Source organism: Pelmatolapia mariae, linkage group LG6 (genome assembly GCF_036321145.2).
Source record: "Pelmatolapia mariae isolate MD_Pm_ZW linkage group LG6, Pm_UMD_F_2, whole genome shotgun sequence".
NCBI lineage: Eukaryota > Metazoa > Chordata > Actinopteri > Cichliformes > Cichlidae > Pelmatolapia > Pelmatolapia mariae.
This window is the reverse complement of record NC_086232.1, coordinates 35,207,349-35,215,683: the sequence shown is the minus strand read 5'-3', so window position 1 is coordinate 35,215,683 and position 8,335 is coordinate 35,207,349. Positions and strand designations below refer to the sequence as shown.

The 8,335-nt window shown below is 39.5% G+C and overlaps 1 pseudogene; it reads left to right on the top strand.

Moving 5' to 3' along the window:
- The first annotated feature begins 4,740 nt into the window (after window positions 1-4,740).
- Window positions 4,741-6,514, top strand: LOC134629794 (myeloid-associated differentiation marker-like protein 2; annotated as a pseudogene).
- The last annotated feature ends 1,821 nt before the right edge of the window (window positions 6,515-8,335 follow it).

Sequence of the window (8,335 nt, the reverse complement as noted above, 5' to 3'; positions counted from 1 at the left end):
ATCACAAACTCCACCCAGAAAACAGTGGGATTCATTTGCATCACTGTCTGGTCATGCACCGCCCCTCTCTGAGCCCAGTTCTGTTGGAGGTTTCTTTCTGTTAATAGGGAGCTTTTCTGTCACCAAATTGCTTGTTCATAGGGGATCATATAATTGTTGGGGTTTCCTCTGTTTCCTTTGTATTATAGGGGGTTTATATTGTAGGGTCTTTACCTTACAATATAAAGTGCCTTGAGGCAACTGTTGTTGTGATTTGGCGGTATATAAATAAAACTGAATTGAACTGAATAGATTTCCCTGGAGATCAACAGGCGGCTTGGTGCTGAGGCTGGAGTGATGCAGATGCTGTACCGGTTTGTCGTGGTGAAAAGAAAGCTGAGTGTAAAAGCAAACCATATCATATATCTGTATCATTATGTACAGCTACTTTAAATACCATATTCATTCAGTCTTTGAATTCAACTCTAATTGACCTTACCTTTCCTTTCCATCAAGGTGTCTATTATAGCCCACTTCTTCAAGACTCTGGTTTAATGTGATACAAAGTGTGATGTACTGATGTCCCTGAGTGGCAGTGTTGTGGTACAGAGTGAGGGCTCAGAGGTGAACGAACAGTCCTCTTTTACTGCCAACAGTGGGACAAACTGAGTGAGAGTACACTGCTGGGATGTGGACTGAATATCTGTCAAATATCAGTGCTAACGCTAATGTCAGGACCGCACACTGATCAGTCTATTTATACTGGATAGCTAGTTACCTAGCACCGTTGCAATTAGCTAAAATGGTCATTCACTCTGGTTTTTGCTGCTGCTCCTCATGAGAAAAGATGGATTTCTATGTCTGTGTTGAGTTCCTCATTAACCACAGTGACTGAACAATGCTTACCATGGCCCTCTGCTCTGTGTTTGCAAATCCAGTATGTTGAACAAAGGACAGTGGGGAATGAGACCTCTTGGTCTTCCGCTTTCTGATTGGCAGATCTACACTTGTCCCCACCCCACCCCCCTATACTACCCACCATCCCATTCCTCCCTTCAGCGACAAGTGCAAGTTTTGCATGACAGCGCTCACAAGAAGCATGGCAAAAGTCAAAGCGCTCAATGTGTGAATTTGTGACTTGAGAGGGCGCAGTTCAGCACTTGTGTTCACTAATTTGAGAGGTTGTAATTACAGAGTTGTGGTTGTAAGTAGTAAAAGAATTAATAATTACAAGTTCGCAGCTCTCATTGTATTAGTATAACAATCAATATACACATTTGTGAATATTTTTTCTGTAACATTAGATTCAAAACACAACTGTGTGAAAAAATTTAGGAGTGAAAATTTCAAAATACAAGTTCAGATTTTTTCTACATATTCTCACTTTTTATTTTGCAAGCTCATTTTGCATCATATTTACCTTCATAAAAGTGGGATCTTTCCAAAAATAGACATGAAGGCAGGGGGTTAGTGTTAAAGTCATTCTATAACAGCAAAATAGACCAGAAATAAATAAAAGCACTCTCCATAATTAAAGTGCTTACAAAGTATGAATTCAGCACTTGTACACATAGTATATGTATTATGTTATATCGCACCTCCATGCAGAAGACCAACAGACCATCACACACCAGCAGGTGGAGACACAGACTAAAGGACTGATCTGTGGCTGCTGCTGTTCATGAGGTGGGAAAATATTAACATTTATGGACTTCTATACTGGAAAAGATATTTTACAATAGAATGTATCACTTTCCCACAAAAAACAATATAATATATATGAACAGCAGTGTGGATTTAGACCCAAAAGAACCACAACACATGCTTTAATGGAATTTAAAGATACAGTAACAACTGCTATTGAAAACAAAGAATATGCTATCTGGAGTTTTTTAGATTAAAAAAAAGAATATGATCAAGTCAATCACAACATTTTACTTAACAAACTATGCACATATGGGGTCAGAGGGGTGGTATTATCATGGGTTAACAGTTCCCTTAAAAACCAGAAACAATTTATATAAATAAATAAATGCCATAAAATCAAAATTGAAACCTGTTGTATGTGGGGTTCCCCAAAGATCAGTTTTGTACATTATTGTATATTAATGACATATGTGCAATTTCAAAGTCTTTGAAAATAATATTATTTGCAATGCAAACTTACTGTACTGTGGAAGTAACTTGGAACAACTTCTGAATGAACTAGAAAATGAATATATAATCTGAAGACTTGGTTTGACTATAATAAATTAACATTGAACATGAGTAAAACAAAATTCATGATATTTGGGAATTGCACATATTTTACAAATAGTAAACTGACAATAAATAACTTTGAATGAGACAGAGTATCTGGAAAAAAAAATCCGTGGTGTGATGATACATCACAAACTATCCTAGATTCACTTATGTTAAAGGCAAAATATCAAAGTCTCTTGCAATTCTTTACAAGGTTAAGGATCTCATAAATCAAACATCATTATATACGCATTATATGTATTGTTCTATTATCCCATACATGCTATATTGTGTGTGGAAGTGTAGGGAAACACCTGTAAAACACACACCCATCCAATATACATTCTGCAGAAAGAGTGATAAGAACACCTGTACAGATGAAGTTAAGAAAAGTACAGAAATACAAAAGTACACACATTTGTTTAGAAACAATAAATTGCATGATTGAGCTGTCTCATTGTTTTCTATTGAAGTCTTCTCCTTATTTTTATAGATTAAGGCAAGAGTAAATTCAAATATTCATTAAGGTATTTTTCACATAGATATAACTCCATATGAAGCAATGTCAAACATAACTGGTAATTAGTTATATTTACTTCTTCGAAATAAACTATTCTATCTATCTTACAGCGTTTATCATCCATCTGTTTTAGTCTATAACTATAATTTCTTCTACCTCATCCTATACACTGTACATAAGGTGTGCTTGCCGGCAAGCAACTTGTCAATCACATCTCGTTTGCCAATGAGCATAAAGCATCTCTCAGTTTCTCAGCCGGTTTCCACTTCTTGTTCATGAAACCAACTCTCTAAATATCAAGATGAATAAGGTAAAAACAATTAGCTGAAATCTCTTAATGAGACTTCAACAACCAGTGGGTGATGTTACAGCATCTCCATCCATCTATACCTCATCCTTGCAATGACTAATAGTGCCTAAACTCTTCAGTTATTTGTTATAGTCAAGATTTATTTGGTTAAATACAAACACTGAATGAACAAAAACAAAAATGAAAACAGGATTTCATGATGTCTGCAGCTCTAATAATGAGGGCAAAAAGTTACTTCTGCCAGTGCAGCACTTGGGTGTTCTTTTCACCATGCATGACAGAGGAGACCTGAGGGGGTACTACAGAGCAAGTTCAGCAAAGCCAGACTTTCTTTGACTCGACAAAACCTAAAAACTCAGCCAGAGACAATAATCGGTTTCTCAGTAGTGTTTTTTTAACTTTCTGTATTAACTTAGGCTTTCTGCTTCATCATCAGCACAGTTTGCACTGCTGCTGCCCATCTTCTTTCTGCAGTGTAGGACACAAGTCAACACTTGGATTTAATAAACCGCTTGCTTCAGCAGAGAATCTCCCCCATAAAGCATACTGTAAATAAAAGATTAGGTATTTAAAAAAAAATGCTCTTCCACATTATTTTAAATTAAACTGAACATAATAAACCATCAACAAGATTACCACGGTAACATAAGTTACAATTTTAGCTCAGCCAGGTAAAAAGAGACCCACCTTCATGACACTGAAAACTCTGACTTTAAGCTCAGCATTTAAGCTCAACATAGGTAATTAATGAATTAATCTCACTCTGAAATGAGCCCATGTCTGCTGGGTAACTAGATAACATCCGGCTTTCATGTCAGCTGTAATAGCTAGACTTAGAATGTATTACATATTTATTCATATTTATATAGTTATATTTCAAACACCAATATTCAGAATGATTTACTGTCATGTTTTATTAAATTAAGTCCAAATAGTAATAAAAAAGAAGAAATAATGAATTTGGAATATTTTAGGATATAGAATATTTAGAATGTTATTTAGAATGTTTTATTTTGTACTTTTGCTTAAAAGTACTTGTACTTTTATTTAAAACTGAACCCTTTGTGTTTCAGTCCTTGAGACTCCTGTTTGCATGTGAGTACCAGGTCATTGTGTTTCTTCCAGAGTGAGGATCATCTTAGCATGTGAGGACTGTGTATATCCTCCATGTCATGGTCTTTGGTTTTGAATTTTTATTCCCGAGTTTTATTCTCTGCCTGGGTTTATTCCAGTTGAGGTCTTAAATTATTCTTAGTTTAATTTGTTCTTTTTTTGAGCTGTAATACTTTTTTGTAAAATTTGAGTTCTGAACCTTTTGTGCTGGTTTAGATCATGTATTGTTCTAGTGTTAGCTTTGAATTCTGGGGTAAATTGATTGATTTAACTAGTGAGTCAGATTTTTAACCTGTTTTGTTATTCAGTCTGTGGTTTTCAGCCCTACTGGGGTCATTTATTTCACCTCATTCCACAGGGTCTGCATTGTTTCTGCATGCTTCAGCTCCACGCCCAACCACATGTACACAACCCTCCAACACTCATTTGGTGATGGCCCAACCCCAAATAACTTCCATTCTGGTCTGACAGACCAACGGCACCCCCTCCTCTGAGCACATGGGAGGAGAAAGTAAGTGCGAGGGTGCGACAGAGGGAAAGTACGAGGATGAGACCGAACATGCCAGAGTCGGCATAAATGATCCGAGAGTCAAGAGGAGGTTCTGAATCAGAGAGTTTTGCGTGGACCTGGTTCTTCCTGGATGCAACTCGTCTCTACAGCTACCTGCCCGTATCCTGGGACAACCTCGCAGTCACGTGTGCTGCCTTTGCAACGCTCATGTAAGTCACAGAGTCAACCTTTGAACTGAAAGTTACATTTTGTTTGAAGTGATGATCTTAGAATCTGCAATTGTTTAGAAATAGCTCCAAGAGACTTTCAAAACCAACATTTTGCAAATTTGTTGCAGTCAGAAACTTGTTTTCCAGTTATACCAAAACCAGTTATAATGGGAAGGTTAAGGGTCAGCCTCACTCCAACAGCATAGTGATCTTTAAATATACTTTTCTGACCATAATTTAATGCCATAACTTGTGAACATAGTTTGACTGCTGATGTCATGGTCCCTGTACCTCACCAGCTGATCCCATATTAGGCAACGTGTGTTTTTGTTGTTTTTGCTCTCTCTCTCTCTCTCTCTCCTGCCGGGGCGGTGCTCATTATGGGCTCCTGGCCCACGCACCTGCCATCTCCACACCTGCTGCCTATCTGCGTGATCGCGAGCCCTACTTCAGATGGCAGCGCTGTACTACTCGTCGCTGGATCGTTGAGCTATCAGCGTCAGTCGCTCAGTAGTTTGAGAATCAGAATCTGTGAGTTGTTTCCGTCTGTTCGCCTCTAACTAAAGTTTCTGAGTACAGATCTTTCCCGGACCTTTCTCTGCCTGTCATCTCGTGGACGAGTGAATGGATTTTTCTAACCCAGTTGTGGAGAGAGGAGAGTGATTCTTTGGAGCGCGTCTGATCCCCTTCCTTTCCATCACGGATCCCGGAGCCCTGGACCCCCCTTCCCCCCCCTCCAGCACGTTGTATATAGTATCACCTGGTGTTGTCTGTATCAATAAACTAACTGTCTTCTCTACAAGGATTTCTGGTCTGCGCCTGAGTCTGTTAACTAAACGTGACAGCTGACCTATTAAAGTTTGCACTGTGTACATTTTATATGGCGTATCTTATGAGATGTCACAGACATAGTTGTAAATGTAACTCTGGTTTTCTCAGATTTAATAAACTCATATAGTTTTTCTTTCCTTCTTCTGCAGGTATGTGACAGCCTCTGTCGTTTACCCTCTGTTCTTTGTGCAATCCGAGTGCCCCTACGCTGGCTGTGATGTCAGAAATTTCCGCATTGCCGTCACCGTCTGCTCCATCCTGGGGACTCTGGCCTACGGGGCGGAAGTGGCCTTGTGCCGAGCAAGACCAGGCCAGATTGTGACGGGTTATATGGCCACAGTCTCCGGCCTTCTCAAAGTTGTTCAGGGCTTTGTAGCCTGCATCATCTTTGGTGCACTGGCCAACCAGAGTCAGTATTCCCAGTATGCAGCCACAATCTATGCGTTGTTGTCTATGCTTTCTGTTTTGCTCTCACAGCACTGGTGATCATAATGACTGTATGCAAGCGTACCAAGGCTGTGTGCTGCATGCCCTTTGACCGCTTTGTGGTAGTGTGCACCCTCCTCGAAGTACTGCTCTACCTGAGCGCATCAGTGGTGTGGCCAGTGTTCTGCTTTGACACAAAGTACGGCTCCCCATGGAGACAGTCTTCCTGTCCACAGGGGAAGTGTCCGTGGGACAGCAAAGTTGTGGTGGCTGTGTTTTCCTTCTTCAACTTTGGACTGTATTTGGCCGACCTGATCTATTCCCAGAGGATAAGATTCGTCTCCTCACATAGGCCCAGTAACTTGCGGGCCTAGCAGTCCTTATTTGGCATTGGTTTAGCAGGTTTAAGTTATTTATTTGCCTCACAGTTTATGATTTTTGATATTTAAAACCATAGAAAGGGTAAATTTGCGTCGAGGAGCTCTCAGCCACACTGCTTTGTAGCTCCCCCGACGATGCTTGATCAGCTGCAGGTGTGTGATCATTTCCTTAGGTGTGGCCAGCCACCTGGCAGGGCACACCCACCAGGCCTGAAGATGCCTGTAAACAGGTGCTCCCAGATACACCTGCATCCACACACACACCCACACATACCTGCCAATACACAAGCATGGAACACAGGAACACCAGCAGTGCAGAAGACACACACATCAAATAATAATAATAATAATAATAATAATAATAATAATAATAATAGTCCACACTGCTCACGGACCCCGAGTCCCCAGAACCGGGTCCCTGACACTTCATCCCTATCATCTTAATGACATCAATAATGACAGTGATTTCAGCCCAAAATTTAAAATTTGGATTAAGTGCTTAAGACCCTTAAGACCTGATATCACTGAATTTCAGTTCAGCTCTTGTGTAATTTGGCATACCTTCACATTTGTCCAGTTTCCCTTCCTTAAGAATGGTTTAAAGACAGCCACCCTTCCTGAGACCATTTCTGATGAGGTTCTGGTTGAACAGATGGATCAGCTGAAGGGTCAGATGCATCTCTCAGGTCCTGTGTCAGGTCTTTGCTGGATTTTCCTCCCCATTTCTTAAGGACATGACTTTCAGATACTGTTCATCTTATGTGAATGGTTTTTTTTTAAGCTTGCCACTTCTTCTAACCTCCAATTTTCCAGTTTCCTGAAACTTGTAAGGACACACTTCAAACCACTATATGCCAAGATTTTGGCTAATAGCTCCTTTTTAACACCTTCTAAGTGCTAAAAACTATTTCATCCCTGTCAATTTGTGTAATCTTTGGCATTTTTTCTAGATTTGACTAAAGAAATACAAATTGTGTTTTTGTGAGAGGATGATATTAATAAAGTGCCTAAAGGTATAATTTAAAAATGCTTCTTTAATAACTTTTTAATTTTTTAATAATTCATGTGTTTAAGGTATATTTAAAGGTATATTTTTTCATTTCCAAAAATATTTTAATTTCAATTCAACACTAGTATTAATCCGATATTAATACCAGCATTGGTGATGGAATACATCATAGTTTCAAAAGCAAAACTCCACCTATTTAACCAGGATTCATGCTAGTGCACTAGGTCTGTTGGTGTAGGTGTTATCCAAGGTTCTGGGTATGCATCCTAGCCAGACATGGTGGTGTGCAGTCCTCCAGAAAACCAGCAGTGATGGTTTATGGCCCAGTAAAACATATCAGAGTTCACGAGGTAGAGGGAGAAATGCAAACACTAAAGCGTGAGAACGGACCGTGGCTGCAAATCTCACTTCATCTCATTATATGAGTAATGTCTTCTCCATGGTTGATTGGCGGACCAACAGCAGTACAGGCAACAGACTAGTTGTTCCACACGTTTTGGACGCTGCCCCCTGGTGACAGCAAACACCTACAACTTGTAGATGATGGTCTATGAAGTTATGCATAGGCCCGACGCACAGCAAGGCCAGTTTCCAAAGAGTTGAAATCATTGGTGATCTGAAGGTTTGATCTGTTTTTAGTGCTTTAGAACAGTTTGGTTTGGGTTTCAGCTTTCAAACATGCATATGATAGAGGTGGTTAGATCATATGAAAGGTATGCTTTCACTTTTTAATTTTGAGAGTGCTTGTTTGAGCGTTTTTTCAAACTCTACTATTTAAGAGTTAAGTTCTTAAATATCGGCCACTT